This window comes from Eptesicus fuscus, chromosome 18 (genome assembly GCF_027574615.1).
Source record: "Eptesicus fuscus isolate TK198812 chromosome 18, DD_ASM_mEF_20220401, whole genome shotgun sequence".
NCBI classification, from domain to species: domain Eukaryota; kingdom Metazoa; phylum Chordata; class Mammalia; order Chiroptera; family Vespertilionidae; genus Eptesicus; species Eptesicus fuscus.
Window position 1 is genome coordinate 15,824,674 of NC_072490.1, and position 21,772 is coordinate 15,846,445.

The following is a 21,772-nucleotide window of genomic DNA, read 5'->3' on the forward strand; positions in this document are numbered from 1 at the left end:
AAAAGAAAAGAAAAGAAAAGAAAGAGGCAAAAGAAAAGAAAGAAAATAAGAGATCACAGTATCTTTTAACACTATTTTGCAAGGAAAATATATACATGTTCTTGGGTTTTTAGCAATCTTCCTACTCCTCTGATATCAAAAAGTTCTAGTTTTTATCCAATATAATTCTGCATAATTAGTATCACCTTTATTTTAATTAATTCTGGTTATTTCCCAATTCATTCTTTTTCTAAGAAAGGTTCTATTGTGTTTCTAACAGCACAAGCTATATAGTGGGATCATGACCTTGAGTACTAGAAGACAGTCTTTGTTAACAGCAAGCCATAAATGTTAATAATTATGATTTTATGGGAAGAAAAGTATAACCAACTCAAAAAGATATCCAATCGATTCTATTAGTAATGATGATTGCTGATATTTATAGATTACTTACTCTCTGCCGGGCACAAAGCTGACGCTTTACATAGTTCTCATTAGTTCTTCATGACAATCACAGGTAGGAGGGACCATTTTCTCATGTTACTGATAAGAAAATGACGAGAGGTCATTGCAAACCTAAATTCTAATGTCTGTCTTCTTCCCAAAATGCTACACAATTCACAGCTGTCCTTGCTTCAAGGAAACCAGGCCACGCCACTCAAGAACCACTCTCCACTATATGGCAGGTTTCCCAGATGGCAATCGTAGTAACCAGCTAGTAATGAAAGCTCTACAAACCCTTGCATGTGATGTCATCACTTCCCAGAGAGCTTCAAAAGAATCTGGAACATTCTCCCAAAAAGATATGACCAGTCACCGACTGATGACATTCAGTCTGATTCATACCTTATTATTAAACACGATGAAGTACACTATTCAATAAAAAAATTCTATAAATTTAATCCATTAAATCTTGCTAGCAGGTACTGCAAGAAGATGAGAATCTGGGCTCTGCCTGTGCTTCTGTGCTTCTGGTAACTTGGTGTAACTCTACAGAGTATAAACATCATCAGAAATCCTGGAACCAGTCATCCAGAAATGTTAAGCTTCTACACTGCATTACACTCAGATGCTGAGAAGCTGAAAAGGTCTTTGGTTTGCGTCTTAGTGCCTTTCAAGTTCTATACCGAAATGTAAAGGACAGGAAGCATGGCAAAAAGACAGCAACTAAAGGATTCACAGAATTTGACAATCCATTAATACAGATGTTCAGACTCTGTATCACCAAGATGTGGCCATATTAGCCACAGTGCTGATAGACCCTTTGTATGCAAAAACAAAGCTTTCATAATTACCCTGAGAGCAGCCAGAGGGAACCACGGTTAGAATTTCTGATCTACCTGATGGTGTCTAATAAGGTTTTCTTAATTGAGTATGGTTTGTGTAAATTCTTCCTATTCTTTCGGAACCAATGTAGGAGGTGGTGGTTAAGACCTGGGTCTCTAGAGCTATCTGTCCAAACCAGCGGTCGTGAACCTTTCGGACCTTAGGGACCACCACCGGTTGCCGACCGCTGGTCCAAACTACTAGCCATGTGTGGCTACTGAACACTTGAAATGTGGCTACCTGCAAACTGAAAAGCACGAGAAGTATAAAAAGCCCACTGAATTTCAAGGGGTAGATAACAAAAAAAATAAAAGAATATAAAATATCTTGATAACTTTCATATTGATTACATATTAAAATAATTTTTGGATATAGTACATTAAGTAAAACACATTCTTAAAAATATCTTTGCCTATTTCTTTTTACTTTTTAAAAGGTGGCTACTAGTGCGTGGCCAGTGTTGCTCAGTGGTTGAGCATTGACCCATGAACCTGGAGGTTATGGGTTGGATTCCCAGTCAGGGCATTTGCCTGGGTTGTAGGAGGCAACCAATCCATGTTTCTCTCTCATTGATGTTTCTATGTCTCTACCTACCGCCCTTCCTCTCTCTTTAAAATCAATAAAAACATTTTTTTTTAAATCCAGGTAAATTACCTCCCTAGCCTGAACAAAAAAAAATCTGCCCAAGGGCTTTAAAATTAATTGATTGATTGATTAGCAGGTGGCTACTAGAAAAGTTAAAATTACGTTATCTTGCCTTTGGAATTGCTCTCCTGCTCTACTATCCAGGTTTGAATTTGGGGCCTGTCATTCACCAGCAGGGCTGCCACATACACTAGGGCAGTGGTTGGCAAACTGTGGCTCTCGAGCCACATGCAGCTCTTTGGCCCCTTGAGTTTTTAGCAAAGGCCAGCTTAGGAGAACCCGAATTAAGTTAATAACAATGTACCTACCTATATAGTTTAAGTTTAAAAAATTTGACTCTCAAAAGAAATTTCAATTGTCGTACTGTTGATATTTGGCTCTGTTGACTAATGAGTTTGCCGACCACTGCCCTAGGGCACCGGGCAGAGGCTATATCAGGGGCTGAAGTCCATCCTGTGCTCAGCCAGCCAAGCCATCACCAGAGTGAGAGCCTTTTCCTAAATTTCGCACAGCGCCACATGGGCAAGGCGCAGCCCTGCTGAATGGCTGCCTGACTGAGTGACTTACCCTCTCTTTCCCATTTACCTCCTCTATAAAATGGGGAGACAGACCCTCTGGCCCTCACAGGGTCCTTGCAAAGATTAAATGAGTTAATTCATGTCAAAGGCCTAGTCCAGGGTTTAGCACATAGTAAATACTCAATAAATGTTAGTTATTAGTTCTGTATAAATTCCCCCAAAATTTTGAGTCTTCTACAGACTGTTGAAAGTCCTCAGTAACATTTTTATTCTGATACTAGTCCTTTAAGCAGGTGACTGTTCTCTCACTCAGAATTCCATGGTTTAAAGGAACATAGAGTGAGTGGCCAAGCATCCTTTTCCGATAGTTGACTGATGAAAAGGAATCCCTCCCAAGAAGCTGCAAGCTTGGATTTCACCAGAATAAACATTACCACAACAATTGGGAAAGAAGTAAAATGAATGGGGAAAATTTTAACTGAGTAAAATGGAAATCTGAGGAAGGAGAAGGACTACCAAATAAATTATTTCTCATCGATTCCCGGTGACTATATCTTTCCTTCTCAAAAATGAATGCCAGGTGTATAAGAAGGATAAAATTTCAATTAAGCTGCTACATAAAGATTAAATGACCTTTACAACAACTAGGATACTTGAAAAGGCTATTAATCTTCATTAGGGTATGTGTCAACCTACCATCCAAAAGCAAGAGGCCTCAGACTGGGCATACCATTTCCAAGGTGCTAATATTCCACTTCCAAGTGCAAAGTGACAAAGGTCCACGAGACGAAGCAGGAGCCCGAGTTCCCATCAGGGAGGCCCGGTACCTCCGCCTGCTTTCCCACCATGTGGAAATGAGTTACCGGACACAGAGTTCATTAAGCTGTAAGCCCAATTACTATCACATGGCGTCAACCGTATTGCAATTACAGTCCTTCCGAGAGACAGCCAGCCGCCGTTTTCAGGAGAGAAACACTGGTTTGGACAAGGTTTATAAATGGTTTTCATTAACTATCATTTACCATTAGAGCAAATAAAAGCACTAAATGCCCACTTTGCTGTAGAGAACGACCTTTGGCCCAGATCCTCTCGCTAACCGATGAAGGCTAAATGCATTGTGACAGCTCCTAATCATGTTTAGTGCCGCCCGCGATCTGATGGCGCTGGGTGTCCCATCAACAATAGACAGCTCAGGCGAGGCCATTAGATTCCATTTCCTTTCAGAGACATGCATATTAATATCCCCGGGAATCGAGAAATATAAGCCTTCTCCAATCATCCGGAGTATATTTCAATAGCTTCAAAAACTCATAGTTACACCATTACCTCCACAGCATTGCTTGCAATGAGAACATATTTCTCTTCTTTATAATGCAGGTTTATATGCCTAAAAATGTATTAATCCGATCAGCCCAACTCTAGTACTACAGAGAAAAACCTCGTCGTCATAACTCACCAGTCAGAAACAATCCTCTCCAAAGTCCACGCATAAATGTTTTGCGGCTCAGCTTCATCGCATAAAAAAGTTAATGCAGCTGTGTGATATTTAATACCGAGGCATCGGTGCCTGATTCGGTACTAATCCAGGATAACACATTTCACAGAAACATCAAGGGGAACACTGGGACGTCCAGGCTCATAACAGGAAAATGATTTACTTTGAAACTCTAACTCCTGGGTTTGAATGAAAACGTAAATGGCCACCAAACGTTCAAAATAAAGTACTAAATTATGAGTCCGACGCCACATTACCATCGGTGATAGGTTTCCTTTCCCTGAAAGAGACTGGATCAGACATTTCCCCAGCAAAATGCCTGACCCCGAGCGGGATAATGGTTTCTAAGTGCACGGTGTGAGGCAGGAGGGGTAAGAGGTAGAAGATTTACAGGGGATGCAAAGGCTGTTTTCTGTAATAAAAAGCTGAAGCTAAGAGGCAGCTGACTTAAATATTGCCCATGCTGGTGTGGTTATCAAGCAGGTGTCAGTGATTATCACTTGTCTCTGGAACGGGAAGGCTCACTTGTCCTCCCCTCTGTGTTCCCTGCAAACGAATTCTTCACTGTCAGGGGGGAAGCAGCCAGCTCACGCCTGCCCTCTGTTCCATTCCATAGGAAAGAGAAAGTGTTTGGGGGGGTGGGGACAGAAAAGGCGATGCTTTTATTTCCACACAAATATTTCAAGGGGGAAAAATAACAGCTAAGGATATTTTAGTTTTTTGGAAGTTAAATAGATGATTTATTATAGACAGGTCCCCCTTCTACAGACTTTTGGCAGAATGCTTTGTTTTGTATCAACACCAAAAGAGCCTAAATAATTTTTAACTTGGCTACGTGGGCAGCCTTTTAAAAAGCCCCGTTATCATTGTTCTCTTTGCTTGGAACCTATGAGGACTTAGAAGCCAGAGAAAATGTTTTCCTCTGTTGAGTTAAACTTGTAAAATCAGAGCAGGGCAAAGTCACTTTAAAGAAATAGAATAACTTTGGTGTGAAGAATGACTTTGTTGGGCAATGGAAGCACAAATGGACTAGAACAGGGGTGGGGAACCTTTTTTCTGCCAAGGGCCATTTGGATATTTATAACATCATTCATGGGCCATACAGAATTATCAACTTAAAAATTAGCCTGCTGCCCTGGCTGGTTTGGCTTAGTGGATAGAGCGTCGGCCTGCGGACTGGGGGGTCCCGGGTTCGATTCCGGCCAAGGGCACATGCCCAGGTTGTGGGCTCGGTCCCCGGTCGGGGGCATGCGGGAGGCAGCCAATCAATGATTCTCTCTCGTCATCAATGTTTCTATCTCTCTCTCCCTCTCCCTTCCTCTCTGAAATCAATAAAATATATATATTTTTAAAAATTAGCCTGCTATATTTGGTCAGACATTTAATTAACTAACCTCTAATGCCTTGGCAGGGCCAGACCAAATGATTTCGTGGGCCTTATACAGCCTTCGGGCCGGACGTTCCACACCCCTGGATAGAAGATGATGGTTTCTCATGGGCCGAGTATTCTGCTAAACCCTCACTCATACATTTTTATACACTAGGGACTTGACACACAGTGAGGCAGGTAACGTGCCGAGGTCACACAGAGCAATTCCGGTTGACATTGCCACACAACTGCTATTTAAGGTATCTGGTCCTGATGGCAGTGTCACTTTGGCAGAAGTGATGTAACCAACTATCTCAGCCTCGTGCCACTGAATATCTGAATCATGTGACCCCTCCTCATCGTCGCTGATTACAGCTGACTATCATTTGTTGTCTATGTTTTCAAAGCCATGATGGGTTGGCTGATGGCATGGGCTAGTCTTTTGACAAGAAAGGCTTGCTGTATGCCCATCAATTGGCTTTCTGGCTTTAAATATTAGGGTCAGGAGTTTGTGACTTTACGAGTCCACACCTAAGAGAAGAAACCACTGAGAAATGAGTGTTCTGAGCCTGTTGGGAGTGGATCCACAATGTGACACATTCACAAAATATCATGCTATCTTGTGATGAGATCCCCAGTATGTTTGGGGGCCACTGAATGAGTTAGACTAGTGGTCGGCAAACTCATTAGTCAACAGAGCCAAATATCAACGGTACAACGATTGAAATTTCTTTTGAGAGCCAAATTTTTTAAACTTAAACTTTTTCTAATGCCACTTCTTTAAAACAGACTCGCCCAGGCCGTGGTATTTTGTGGAAGAGCCACACTCAAGGGGCCAAAGACCCACATGTGGCTCGCGAGCCGCAGTTTGCCGACCACGGAGTTAGACCCTTTTCCTTTTAGTTACTAAATGTACACAATTATACAACTCATGCTCTCTGGTATCCCACGATTTCCCAAAAATGTTTTAAAAAGAAAAAAAAATACAGAAAACAAAAGCCTAAGGTTATATAGTTAACCTATAAAGAGCTCATTACATATCCTTTTAATACTACCCTTAAAGCTATTCCCCTGAATATAGCAATTCAGGACATGCTTTATTTGTACTTCTTCATGCTCTTCTGCACTTTGGATATGGATTATAGAACCTATTGTGCTGCTGCTTTTTTTTTTTTTTAACTTCAAAGTCACTAAAACTAAAAGCTCTGTTCCCTTCCTTAATGTCATGCATTTACGAACAAGCCACCATTGGAAATAAGATATTCTAAATGCTTCTTCAAATAGACGGTGCATGTTTTAGCCAAACAGAGCATTTTCACTTAATCCAGTTCCCTTTGAAGACAAAGTGCTTTTAAATTCGATCTTTAAAAATGGGTCACCTGCAACTGTGTCAATTTCCTAATTTATTCATTGCCTTAACCTTGACTTGCCCAGGCACACCAGGCACCCACTTCATAGACAATCCATGCTGGAGTTGAAATCACAGAAAAAAGCATCCTGAATAATCCTCAGAAAACAGAGTTGTGAGGCCAAACCCCAGGAAGGCATTACAGCAGAAGGCTTAAGAGCCAAGAATGAGGTTTGAAGCTCATTGATATTAGAATCCCAGATTTGCTACATTATATATATGTGTATATATATGACATATATACGTATATATGACATATACATGTAGCCCTAGGCTAGTTACTCAAATTGGAATAAGATAACATTCAAGCAATTAATATGTTCTCAGCATTATTCTGATTAGCAATTTAAGCATCACCACCTTATGATGAAGGTGGTATTATTGTTGCCATTTTATACACAGGCAGCTGGAGTTTCAGCGAAATTAAAAGACTTGCGAAGGACACCCAGCTGTACTGTTATATGGTAGAGCTGGGATTAGAACCCAGACAGTCTGACCCTGACTTGCCTCCTTCACCATCTTACTTAATGACTCCTAGGGTTGATAATAGAATTAAATGAGATGACACATCTCATTTAAGTCCTCAGAAACTGTGGTTGTTACTTTATTAGTAGTTTATTTGATACCGAGGTGAAAAGAAATGTAGGACCTTAAGGTTACATGTTACTCTTTGCATCAGTAATACTCCCCCATTTATTGAGTAAAAATACTATAACACTATAATAGTAGCAGCAATAATGCCATAGTAGAAACAGAGTAGTTCAAAGCATGGCTCCAAGCTCAGAAGGTCTGGGTTCAAAATTCAGGCTGTAAGCTGTGTCCCCCCCAAATCCATATGTTGAAGTCCTAACCTCTAATGTGATGGTATTTGGAGGTGGGGCCTTTGGGAGGTAATTAGGCTTAGATGAGATCATGAGAGTAGGATGAGTGTCCTGATTAAAAACAAACAAACAAACAAACAGAAGGAAGTCTCTCTTCATGCTTAAGCACTGAGGAAAAGCAATGTGAGGACACAGCAAGAAGGTGGCTGTCTTCAAGTCAGGAAGTGGGCCCTCACCAGGAACCAAGTCAGCCAGCACCTTGATCTTGGACTTCCCAGCCTCCAGAACTGTGAGAAATAAATATCTGTTGTTGAGGTCACCCAGTGGGTGGTATTTGCTAGAGTCCCAACTTTCTAAGACTGTAGTGAGAATTAAATGAGATGATACACCAAAAGCACTTAGGACAGTGCCTGGCCCAGCGTAGGGACTCTAAATGTCAGCTATTATTTTGGGTATGACCCCCTTCTCTCAACAGACTCCAAGTCTTTCTGTGTAAATAAATCAAATATAGATGCTCCTTGACTTATGATGGGGTTATATCCCAATATACCCACCGTACACTGAAAATATCGTAAGTTAAAATGCATTTAATACACCTAAACTTGCCAAACATTACAGCTAACCTAGTCTACTACAAACATGTTCAGAACACTTACATTAACCTACAGCTGGGCAAAATCAACTCGCTGCCACGGCCCAGCATCACAAGAGAATATCATACTACATATCACCAGTCTGGGGGGGAAAAATAAGATTCAAAACTCAAAGCATGGTTTCTACTCAATGCATATCTCTTTCACACCATCGTGAAGTTGAAAAATCCTAAATAGAACCATCATATGTCAGGGACCATCTGTATGTCCATTGATATGTTTGCTCATTTGGGGGGGGTCATATACTAACAGATGCTTCTAAAAACTATCTTAGGAGGTATTACTTATAAATCCCCAGAATGTTTCCTCTTATAAGCCCATTCACTACCATTATCCTAGCAGTGTTCACAAATACAACGTAAGAGCCACATAAGGCTTTTCTGCTTTCCCATTTTGCTTCCCAGGTCCTTTGACTAAGCACTTTTTCATTTTCACAAACTCCTTACTAGATGTAGATTTCTTGGATTGTTCATTTAAAAAAAAAATTTCTAAAACGTTTCTCTGTGCTTCTTCCTATACAACTTCCATGCATAATGCTCCCACCATGAGTGCAGGCTGCATAAAGTTGTCCCTTGACAACACTCAGCAAACACTGAGTGCCTGCTCTTAGGAGCACAGCTCTGAGATTTTCTTTGGTTCCTCACTTGACAATGATTCCATCCCTTCTCCTTTGCCCATCCCTGGCCTGTGATGAAGTCCATGTCATGGCCTGGAGATTACATATTTCCCTAACCCTATAATAAACATCTTAAGTCAAAGATGCCAAATTATAGTTATATTTTGCAAAAGGAAGGAGAAAAGGATGATTTAGAGAAGGTTATTTGCTTTGGCGCAGAAAGAAACAACCTAACATTTAGGCGAAATTTTTCAACCAGTTGAGTCAATATGGTTTAAAAGCCTTAAAACTGTCTTTATTTTCCCTAGCTATTTCAGATTATTAAAAAGTCTTTACTATCCCATTTTCTTTTTGCCCTGTAGTCTTTGGGCCTCATTAGAAACGTTTATCCTGGAGAATGTCAGCTTTTGCCATACAGTCAAAAAATACTGAACTCCGCTCCTTTAATCACCAATTAGCTTTTTTTGTTTTGTTTTGTTTTGTTTCGTGTCTCTTTTCTGTTGTTTATGCACTTTGGGAGTTAGACTCTTATTTCTCTGAAATGAGGCTAAGCCCTTTCACACCAATTTCAAATGGAGAAAATGAAAGGGGAACATTTCAGCTTTCTCCTTCCCTGTCGCTTTTTAAATATTTAAGACACAAGCACCAGTCCATTACAAAGGCATTTTATCACATGCTATCCTCTCTCCCAGAAAAGTAAGAGCATTATGCACCTTCTAACCACAACACCTCGACAACAAAACTACACGTTCCATACTGGGTGAGGATGGGTCCTCGGGAGGAAGAGAATGAGAACGATTTCATGCTCCAAATGCTTCCTAGAGAGCAAATGCTGGTCCCAGCCTGTGGACTTGCCACACCTACGGCTCCCTGCTGAGGGGGCTGCGTACTTAGGTCAAAGACAATGATGTTCCCAACTGATGTGTCCCCATCTCCCCTTCGCCCCATTTCGAATGTGGACTCAAAGTCATTGCTCTCTTCAGGTGCCACTCCACCAAGTGTTACTCAGAAGAGTCACATTTATTTCCTAATTGTTTAAAGCAAATCACTTTGTCCCCAGTGGTGAGGAGGGCATTCGAAGGCATGTACATTTTGCCTTTAGAGACTGTTAGCTCTTCTGTGCTTTGTTGGTAAAGGTTGACTCTAAAAATGGAAAACTAACAAAGAGTCCTTATAATGTTTATAAATGCGTAGATATTATACACTTTAGAAGCAGGAAGAGTGATCCATAAGGAATCATCCATAAATCACTTCCAGTTGGAGGTGAGGATTTCAGGTGCTCACTCCAACTGACCTCTGGCCTTCCTTGAATTCTCTTACGCCTTATTCCTTTCTCATATTGCTGAAATACTTCCTACTGCCATCTTTTCACAAGCTTCCTAAATTGTTGTGCATCCAAAAGCCTTCATGCTTGATTGGCAGTTGGTGACATATAGAATTCTAGCTTCAAGAACTTCCCCTGCCCTCCCAGCATTATTCTGATACTGCTCCCTCCTTTTCCACCATCCAGGGCTGCTGACAGAAGGTAGGATGTCACTCTAATCCTTATACCTTGATAAGGAATTTGTTTTCCCTCGTCTCTGGAAGCTTTTAAAATCATCTCTTTATCCTTGGAGTACTAGAATTCCCCTATATATTAGTATATTATTATGATTTTTGTGACAAAACCCAACTCAACCTATTCTGTTCTTAATGGAAAGCCCAAAGGGTAGTGCTAAAATCAGATGTGGCCACACAGATGGTTTAAACAATGTTATTAGGTCTGGATCCCTTTCTTCCTACCTCTCAGACCTGGCGTCTTATGTGTTGGATTCTATCTCAGGCTGACACTCTCCTTAAAAATGGTCCCTTGCTGTTTCACCATCACTGGATCCTTAAGCACTAGAGACCTCAAAAGGAGTAAGGGTCAATCTCTCCCAACTTCAACAATGATTCCCCGAGAAGCATTAATTGGCCAATTGTAGCATACGGTAGAGGACATCTTAGTGACTAAAACGGCCCCAAAAAAGCTGAACAGACAAACAACAAAAGTCCACTAGGCTAACAGTGGGTTTCCTTTTCTTTCATTCTGTTTGGCAACTACTAGAAGCTGTCAACCTAAAGAGTTATATTTATTTTGCTAAAGAAAATTTTCTTCTAGTATATTTTAGCTATGTCCTCTCTCTTATTCTTCCTTATTCTTTCCTTCTGGAACTCCCATTAAAATCATGTTGGATGCCTAGACATCTGCTTCTTTTTCTACCACTGTTTCCCAATTGCCTGACTTTTTTTACTGTACATGTGGAAAGTTACCTTGACTCTATTTTCAAGAACACCAACATGGTCTTCCGTTCCATTCCATTTATTATTTAGCCCATCCATTGTTTTTTAATGTCGTGACCTACTTTTTGGTTTTCAGAAACTCTGGCCTTATTTTATGAATGAAAGCTCTTGATTTACTCTGAGAACACATTTGACTTTTCCCCCCATTACTTAAATTATTTCTATTTAATTTAGATGCATGGTTCTGATTATCTTTGTTCTCAGGCTTTTCCTCATGGTTTTCATCACATATCTGCTAAAACTTTGTCCATTTATATTTTGAATATATGGTTTAAGAGAGGCACTGTGGATTAATATTTTAGGAGAGTCAGTGTGTATTTACTCTAAAGTCTTCAAGTTAGCTTACACAAGCATCTTTTCCTTAGATGGGAAGGTTGAGTACAGGTTCTTAGTAGATCATTAGTGAACAGGCATGAATCCTGGATATGGGATCATTCATGATTACTGTAGGGATAGTTTGCTATACTTCCTTCCTGGCACCATAGTGGTAGTTTACTATACTTCCTTCCTTTCTTTCCTTTTTTCAATGTCTGTTGTGGAGATCTGGATTTCCTGCACACACTTCTCCACTTCACCCTCAGATGCCTATATTCTCCTTGGAATCTTTTCCAATATAAATCACTTTAATTAGGAAAGTTCTTTAGTTTTAGTTCAAGGGCTAAAGCCCATTTCTCTAAGCTGTTCCGATGAAGGACTAGGGGGAGTGACCAAATGTGAAGGCTGTGAGAAACACTGGTCTATACAGGAACAACTTTGATTATGCTCCACGGGCCACTCTAGCTCCTGATGTTGACCCCAGGCTTAGAATTGCTCTGGATTGTGGTTTCTATTGAGCTCTCTCCATCAGTTCAATCACATATGTTCTCTGTCCCCGACAAATTCTTCAAAAGTTCTGGCCACTGACAGTGCCTTTACTTGCTCTCTTTACAATTTCATTCTTTTTAGAACTTTTTCCTATAACTTTAATGGATGAGAGAACAGTTAGATGCATATCATCAGTCTACCATTTTGAGCCCAATGCCTCTAGACACCAAGAAAAGCTTATTGGACTGACACAAATTAAAATGATTAATCATGTTGGGTGATGACAAATGTGTGAGAAATGGGCACTCTGCTCTTAGAGGAAAGGAGGCTGGGGCATCCTTTTTGGAGGGGACTTGACAGTCACTATCAACATGTTAAATGTCCACAATCCATGACTCTGTAATTTCACATTTATAACCTACCCCCACTGAAGCACTGGCATGACTACTTAAAGATATAATGTGCAATTGTGTTCACCAAAGCCTTCTACCCAAACACAAATAGGTGACGGCATAATGTAACTATGACGGGTTGGACAAATTGTTGTCTATCCATAAAATGGGTAAAGAATGAGGCAAGTCTATTTGTGATGGCCTGGTGACTTGGAAAGATGCCCACAATGTATGATTAACAAAAGCAAGGTACATAAGAGCATATTTTTTGATGATCCCAATTTTTACAAAATCAATATGTTTATTATGTGCCTTGCTACTATCCTAAATATTTTTAAATGCTTCTAACATATTTCTTTTCTATTCCTACTTTTTTTTAGAATTTGCAATCTCTGAATAAATCAGACATAGTTAATGGCTATTGTCAATTAAAATCAAGCAGCCATGATGCATGAAATGCAAGCTTTCTCAGGAAAAAGATGTGAATACAACATACTGACCAAAAAAGTGTTGCAAATCGTAAGTAAAATATTTTGGTATTTTAAAACATTTTATTTCTTGTCATTTTCATAGTCACACCTCCCCGATTTTAGCTATCCAGATTCTATGGCTAATGTCAGAATCCTTCACGCCAAAATCTGAATTTTTCTTCATTATAGTAAAAATATATTTCACCGAATAATTTCCCCACTGCACATCTTGTATCCAAAGTCACTATGCTATGCTCTCTTCTCCTTCCTATTGCTTCATAAGCAATCTTCCTTGGACATTGCAGACTTCAAGAACATCATAACCAGGTCTGAAATATATTAGGTAAAAAGCCAGGTTTTTCACAGAAACAATAACGTTTGGACTTGTTTATAATTTCAAAAGTGACATTTGAATGCACTCATAACATTTAGACTCACTTAGGCAAGTTTTCCCTAATGAGTCCATCAAAGGCATCTTCATTTGTGTCAATGTTTTTGATTTGTAGCATTTCTTAGTGGATTCTTCCTTAGGATTTCCATCTCCCTGCTTACATTACCCATCTGTTCTTGTATGTTGTCTACTTTTTCCCATTAGAGCCCTTAGAATATTAATCATAGTTATGATTCCCAGTCTGATAATTCCAACACCCTGCCAAGTCTGAGTCTGATTCTGATGTTTGCCCTCTCTTCAAACTGTTTTGTTTTGTTTTTGTTTTCTGGCTTACAGTATGCCTTGTCATTTTTTGGTGAAAGGTGGACATGATGCACAAGGTAAAAGGAACTGCAGTAAATAGTCCTTTGGTGATGAGGTGGGGAGGGGGGGGGAAGGGGAAAAATTCTAGAGTTCTATGAGTAGGTCTCAGCCTTCAGTGAGCCTGTGTCCCTGACTGTGACCTTTACACATGCTTCTCAGTCCTCACCCCACCCCTCAGGTGAGGCAGAAAGGCAAGAGGGGCTTCCCTTCCCCCAGGTAAGCGAGGCTTTGAGAAATGGTTTCTCTTGAGGGCAGGCCTTGCTAAGAAGAACAAAGGTGACATATTTTATGTGTATTTTCAAGGACAACATAATTAGAGTAGATGCCTATGTGGAAGAGGAGAGTTGAAAAGGGTTAAGGTGTGTCCAGGATTAAAGGTGGAAAATGAACAAAAAACAAGAGGGAGGCCTAACATGGGGAAAGAAGAACACTCACACACTCTAAAATAGTCTACATTTCACCCAAATTTTCGACTTTCCCTGAACCTGCCAACTCCCTGCAGATAGGGGCCCTACCCCTAATTTTCTGCCTCTCACAGCTTCGTTGTTCCCACATGCCCCATGTCTACCTGCTGCGTCCTCAACCAAGTAAGTATTTGCTTCCTATGAGTTGGTCTCTGAGTGATTCAGTTAAAAATGCAGAATTGTAGTAATCATTAACTCCCACTTCCTCATTTCACAACTTTGGACTTATTTCACGGTTTCAGAAGTGACACTAAATACACTCAGCCAATTTAGGGGCCTTTAAGACAATTTTATATCCTGATACTAAATGCTTACTTGAGTGTGTCTGTAATTTGGAAGTATGCATTCCGATTATTACCTAGGAGAAAATGACAGGAGTCTTGCTGAGGCAGATGGATCCAGTAAATTAGCCGCAGGCCATAACTGAGAAGTTAGGACCCCTGACCCTCAGACTAGCTCCTCCACTAACAGGGGGAACCCAGGATGAGGAAGAGTCACCTAAGGCCTCAGAGCTCCTTCCAGGCAGTCAGGAGCCCCATGGGGTTCCAATGTCCCAGGTCAATGGGCTTTCTTCTTTCGTCATCCTGCATATTTGCACGGATTCCAATTGACCAACCAGGTTGTTCCCACCATGGTCTCTTTCTGGTGAAACCAGTATTTTTATTTTAAGTGAGGGTATGTAGCCCTCTGATGCCCTTTGTAAATTTTCAAGGGAAGAACACCACAAACTCACCTATCAGTGTTGGAAAAGGATACAGTCAAGGGACAAGAAATTAGGGACTTGGTGGGGGTGGAGGGGGGGGGCGGAGAGGATTGGCAGTTGCATACTTCCGTATTTTTCACATGAAATCCAAAAAGACAGAAGAACTTAGTTACCTTTTAAACATTTTTTCACATCTAAATAAAGGCTTCAGTCCTGAAAACCCCACATGAGATGGTCATATTTCCCTGAATTAAAACCCCTATCTTCATGTGTTAATCTCACTCTGTCATCGTTGTAGCATTAGAAAATTAAATTAGTTCTCACTGACAAAATACTGAAAGGATAGGAAGAGGAGGCTCACAGAGGACCCCCCAAAAGTAAAACTGTCCCAGAAGAGTGAATAAAAATGCTCGTTTTACTTTTGCTGAGGTCTAAATCTCCCGAGGCACCTTCTGTGATCTTTTATTTAGAGGAAAAAAATATTCCGCTGGCTGCCTATACTTTCTCCTTCAGGCATTTAGCCCGAAAGAAAGAGGAAACAGGAAAATATTTCTAAAGAAAGCCCCAAATATAAAAAATGAAGAAACAGATGAGAATCGAAGTGAGTTTTGCAGGAGGTTGAAAATGGTGTCATTTAGAGTAACCCTGGACGTACAGCTTACATGTGACTAAATCTGATCTTTCATAAAGAACTGGAATCTGTATTGATAGAAAAAGCTTCCAGCTATAAGAAAACAAAAGTAGCAACAATAAACAACACTGATCTCTTTTCTCACAGAAGCACTATTCGTGGACAAAAGAATTGAAGTGGAAAAATAACTTCAGATTTCAATCTACTCTATGGAATGAGTCGCACAAAACATACACCCGGGCTTAAATGATAATCACTTGAACAAAGTACAATAAACCTTGGGTAATGGCACATCTCCCAGGTTGAAGAGTGACTTCATACACTTAGCAATCGCCCAGAGAGGTCACCGAGGGGAGCATCTCATTCTAACACAAGTTCACTTACCCACTTCTGCCAAAAGAGATTCTGAAAATGCTTAAGGATCTCCAGATAAGACTCTGAAGTCACAACCAGGAACGCATTTCAAAGCTCAAGAGCCTACACTCCCAGGAAATGATTTCATCCAGGTAACTTAAGATATTTCACCTCTTTCTGTTGTTGTTGTTGTTGTTGTTGGTATTGTTTATTTCAGAGGCTAACTACTGATCCTGCTTCAGTGAGGAGCTCATCCCTTATTAGAAATGTATTAGCAAGTTGCTCTTGGGGATGAGCCACTGTTCTGTTTGTTGCTTCTGGTTCTCCCTTCACAACACTCCAAACCCTGGTGACTCCTCAGGGAACCCGCTGTAGCATGAGAATAAGTCACGTGCAGAGAAGTGCAAAGAGATGTCTTTGTAGTAACTGTAAGGAGACTAGGAAAAGTCCACCATGAGCCTCCGAGATAGCCCTGTGCAGAGTGGGAGGAAACTGAGACCACGTCTCAAAAGGATTTCGAGAGACCCAGTGATTCCTTTCTAAGCATTTATCCTAAAGATGCTTCCTAACATTGACATTCATCTACTAAAGTGTCCAAGCATGTATCTGCGAGGATGTTCACTGCAGTCCTGTTTATAATAGGGTACAACTAGGAACAACCTAAACATCCAACTTTAAGGGAATAATTGTTTAAAATTACATGTACAATGAGTGGACTCTTATTCATCCACAGAAAGTAATGCTGTTAGATGCGTATTAACACAGAAATATTTTTATGATACAGTATATTGTGTTATTTAAGAAAGTAGGCTACAATACTACTTTATTAATTTACAGGGTATTTTAATTTATGTTGAATTGTGTGTTTGCGTGTGTGTCTAACAATACTGGTCTATAAAAATACATACCAGGATCCTGGTTGTGGTGATTGCTTGGTGGTGGGATTGTGAGAGTATTGCTCTTTTTACTTTCTGTCTATCAGTATTTTCTAACTTTTCTAACAATGCGCATATATTGCTTTTGCAGTAGAAAAAAAAATCTAGTCGTTACTTCAGTTTTGAAAACTGTCTTAAAGAAGATTGCTACTTTATACAAAACTACAAAGAAAGGTGCAGCACCTCAGATAACAAAGAATTAGGGTTTAGACAAGGGTACCTTCCAAAATGGGGGACATGTCAGACACATGGCAAGTGAAAAGTTAGACGAGGGCTGAGAATCCCTTCTGCTCTGTATGACTTCTCTAAAGCATTTGGCTCCTCTGGAATGCCACTCCCTCTCAGTTTCTTCCATCTGATTTTTCACTTTCGGTTTTCACCACTGTATATGTTGCCTTAAGCTAATCTCATGTATCACTCTGTAACTTCATCTTCCTGACCTTCAGAATTAAGTGTCCCATCTCCAGAAGTCATACAGAACCTTTCAATTCTATACAGTACATCTAAGACCAAAGTCATTATTACCCTCTGCCCTCCAGCCTGCTCTTTTCCCAGGATTCCTCCTCTTTATTCAATGGCATCATCATGTACCCAAGCTAGACTTTTCAACTCCTCCCTCTCTGTCAGTCTTCAAGCAATTCAGGAAAAGTTGTGTCATGTCCACCACACAAATACTTCTGCTATCTGCTATCGCCTCATTTTTCCTTACAGCCTTAACTCAATGTGCCACCACTGCTAATCTGCATCTAATATTTCTTCATTCCAGTTCAAAACGTAAGTTCATTATCACATCCTTATGAAAAGCCATCTAGTGTACACCCCACCTGCAGGATCAAGTCCAAACTGATTTTCATTAGGCACAAGGCCCTTTAAAGTCTAGTGCCAACTTATGCTCCAGTCTTAATACAATATTTCCCACCACCACAACCATCTCTCTCTCTCTCTCTCTCTCTCTCTCTCTCTCTCTCTCTCTCTCTCTCTCTCTCTCTCTCTCTCTCTCTCTCTCCCCTCACCACCAACTTTCTACCAAGTCCCAAACATGAAGCACATGCAATGCCCATGTATCACTGCATCCCATTTCATTTCTACTGCCTAGAAATTCCTTTTCCCTGCCCATTATCCATTCTCTAGCATCTTTCTCAAACACTCTTTTCTCTCTAATTAAGCCTCAAGCTCCAGTCCTATGTAATCACTTTTTCTACCATGTTTTCACAACATCACACACATTCCTCTTTTATACTCCTTATACCCCATTCCCATGCTACCCCTACCCCCAAATGAGGCTACAAATAGGGTTCTTGTCCAAGTCCTCTGTTGGAGCTGAGAAAGCTAAATAGTCCCTTCCCCAATCTCTCTTGCAGCTAGAGATGCTCATTTGGCACAGCCTGGCCTATGAGATGTCAGAGCAAAATTGCTACGGAATCTCTGCACAGCTTTTGTGTTTTCCTAACAGTAGAAAAAAGCATAGCTGACACCTCCCTCTTCCCCTGACCTCACACAGGGATATGACGTCTAGAGCTGCAGCCGCTATCTTGCCAACATGAGGTCTGAGCCAAGAGAATCACAGAGATTCCAGCCCTGAGATCCTGCCTTAACATCTCTAGCAGCCACCAATCTCCAGAATTATTAGGTGAGAAAAATCAACCCTGGTTTTTCTAGCTATTTTTCACACTGTCTGTTGCTACATTCTAACTGCTATTTTTATGAAAAAGTTAATGTAGCAATAACTATCCGGGGACCTACCAGTCTCCTGAAACTGTACTGAGTATTTTTATTTCTTTTGCCTTATTTAATCTTTAGGCATCATCATTTCTATTTGCAGAATTGAAGACCGATGTACTGAAAAATTAAGTAATTTCTCAAACATCACACACAGCTATGAAGTTTCTGAGCCAGAATTCCAAGTCAGAGCTGAGTTGAAAGTTTGTTCTTTTCACCACTTTTGAAGACTGACTCAATAAGGCTAGACTGAGAAAAAAAGCTGTTGAAGACACCTTGGGCTTGAAAACCCAACAAATGAGAAAATCCGTATCAACTGCATCCATTTGCCAGTTTACTGAAGAGTGGGTAGTGCGGGATAGAATAAAAAGCCTTGGGAAAGGTGGTAATAGATGAAGTCTTTCTAAACTGACAAGAGTTATCCATCCTTCACTCTTTGTTACAGGAGATTGGAGTCTCCTCTCTAAAGCCAAAGTGGTTACTGTCCAATACTCCATTTTCCTCAAGACGCTTGCAAATTCATTTCTAAAAGGAGACCCACGTTCAAAAAAAGGAAAAGTTTGCTTAATGTATCTGTGAGTTTGCAAAGACATCACACGAAATAAAATGCCTCTGTTTGAAAGTGAAGAGGCCAAGTTTGGGATCACAGATGATTGCAAAAGATAGGAAAATACCTCCAGTGTGTGATTTAAGGATCAAGAAACATGTCATTTAATTAAGCCTCAAGATATGAGACCAAAAGTCAAATGTACTTATATGACTCTAGTCTGATGTACATCATATTGTGGAAGAAAGGGCAAGAGCCATGTACCAGATAGAATATATTTAAATCTCAGTTCCACCATTAACTGTCTCTGAAACTCATTTAGCTTAATTATCAAATGAGGGTAATATACTTACTTTATAAGGTTTTGTGAGTATTATTAAATGAGATAAGAGAAAAGCAAAACACTTAGGTCACTGCCTGGCCCCAGTAAGTGCTGGGTAAGTGGTGTTGCTGATGATGACAATGACAATTAGAAAAGCAGTGTCGACAACAATGGCTCAGAAGTCCCTCAACTAGATGCTGACCATTTCACATTGGGGTCAAAAGAAGTGGTTGAGATAAACAAGCCAGAAGATTAGAAGGGGCAGTACCATGAATATAAGTCCAAGAACACTTTAGGTAAAAGAGGCTGATTGTGTCTTAAGATAATGTTGGTATCTCCAAGACCTCACATTATTCTAGAATGATCCTGAAAAAAAATGGTGGGCATTTATGTTGATCAGTGCAAAGTGGTGCCCACCCATTCATCAATAGTGTAAACAGTTTACAATGCACTTGGCCACCAAGTGTGAAATTGTGTGCCTCTTGTTGAAAAAAAAATTTAATATATTTTTATTGATTACAGAGAGGAAGGGAAGAGAGAGAGAGATAGAAACACCAATGATGAATGAGAATCATTGGTCAACTACCTCCTGCATGCCCCCCTCTGGGGATCGAGCCAGCAACCCAGGCATGTGCCCTTGACCGGAATTGAACCAGGGACCTTTCACTTGAGCCAAACCATCTAGGGCTCTTGTTGAAAATTTTACTATGGGAATTGGTTCACATTATTTTAACTTTTACTTATCAGGTGAAGTCATTTTGACTTTTGTCACAAAATTTCACATCCTGCATAATTTCAGTTCTCATAAAATGTCAGTCCCCAGGAGCATGAAAATCTCAAGTACAGATGGTTGCCTCTTTATCAAAATCCATTTTGACCCCAGACCCCCCTCCTTCAAGAGAATAAACTTGTATCTGGGAAACAGCCGCCGCACAAGGGATCACATTTCTCAGTCACCTTGGACTAGTCGATGCCTTGTGACAAGCTCGCTCCGCAGAACATAAGTGGCGTTGTCATCTCCACACTCTAACCCCTTCCTCAAGCTGCATGCAAGTGGTAACTTGGCCACCAGGGATGGCAGACCACATGATGGAAGGAGTCTAGGTCCCTGGCTCAGCGCAGGAAGGAAAGCCACCACTGATCCGGAAACATAGAGCTTCCACTGTCACGTGAGTGAGAAATGAAGTGGTATTGTGTTTGAGACATTATACATCTTTAGCTCTTTTTTCCCTTTTAATAGCAGTTCAGCTTCTCCTTACTAAAACAGATTCCACAGAGGAAAGTTACATGAAAAATATAAGTCAGTAAGACCTTGGGATACTTAAGCAAGAGATGAAAAGAAAAGCAAGATACATGTAAGTATAACCCTTTAGGAGAATTTTTTTTAAATTGGACAACCAGCATCCACTGAAACATCCAGAGAATGTATCTGAAAGATGTTATTAATAGAAAAATAAATAAAACTAAATAAACATACGAGCCCATCAGATATTTGCTAAGTTTAACATCTCTGTTTTTGTGAAAAGCCTAGCTTAATTATGGCCTCCACAGGTTTAAAAAGGAAGTTTGCTGGAGTTTCTATCTCCATGCTCATAAAAACGAAGGACAGGTACTAAATCGAAGAATCTTTTCAAACCACTGGATATAGAAGCTCACCTCCAAGATTCTCACCTCTTGGTATGCACACCCATGTTGTCTCCTGCCACACTGAACAAGGCTGACCTGTGTAACAGTAGGGTACTGCAAACATGACAGAGTGTGACTTCCCAGGCAAACTCAGAGAGACATGTGGCTTCTACCTTCCTTTCTCTTGGATCACTTGTTCCGGGAGAAATCAGCTGCCACATCAAAAGGAGAGATTCAAATGGCAAGGGACTAAAGCCACCTACCAACAACCAACACCAACTTGGCGGCCACATGACGGGACCACATTAGAATATGATCATCCGGCCCCAGTCCAGCCTTCAGATCACTGCAGCCCCGGCTGACATCTGTGGACTGCGAATTCATGAGAGCCCCTCATGTGGAACCACGCACATATGCTGTTTGAATCCCTGACCTACAAAAATGTGTGAAATAATAATTTATTGTTTTTTAAGCTGCTAAATTTGGGGGTAATTTGTTACATAGCGATAGATGATTAATTCACTAGCTTGTTTTGTGTGAGTTTATCTATTTAATTATATGACTTATATATAGTTGGGGAAGGGAAGGAAATGGAAGAGAAGAGAAAGTCAGCTCTACCTGAGGCTGAAAAGCTTTGTCTATTTTTCATGCTTCCTGGAAATAGGAGACTGGACTGCACCAGACATGTAAGCATTATATTGAGTTTTCCTCAAACAAGTCTGATGAAATTAGTTCTTTATGCATAACAGGCTCTTTTTAATTAGACGGGAAAGCTTTTACTCATGAACTTGTCACTGGATCGTGTGAAAAGCAAATTTTTAACGTTGCTTTCTTTGTGTAACGTGTGTGTGTGTGTGTGTGTGTGTGTGTGTGTGTGTGTGTTGACTGGTAGAATTGAA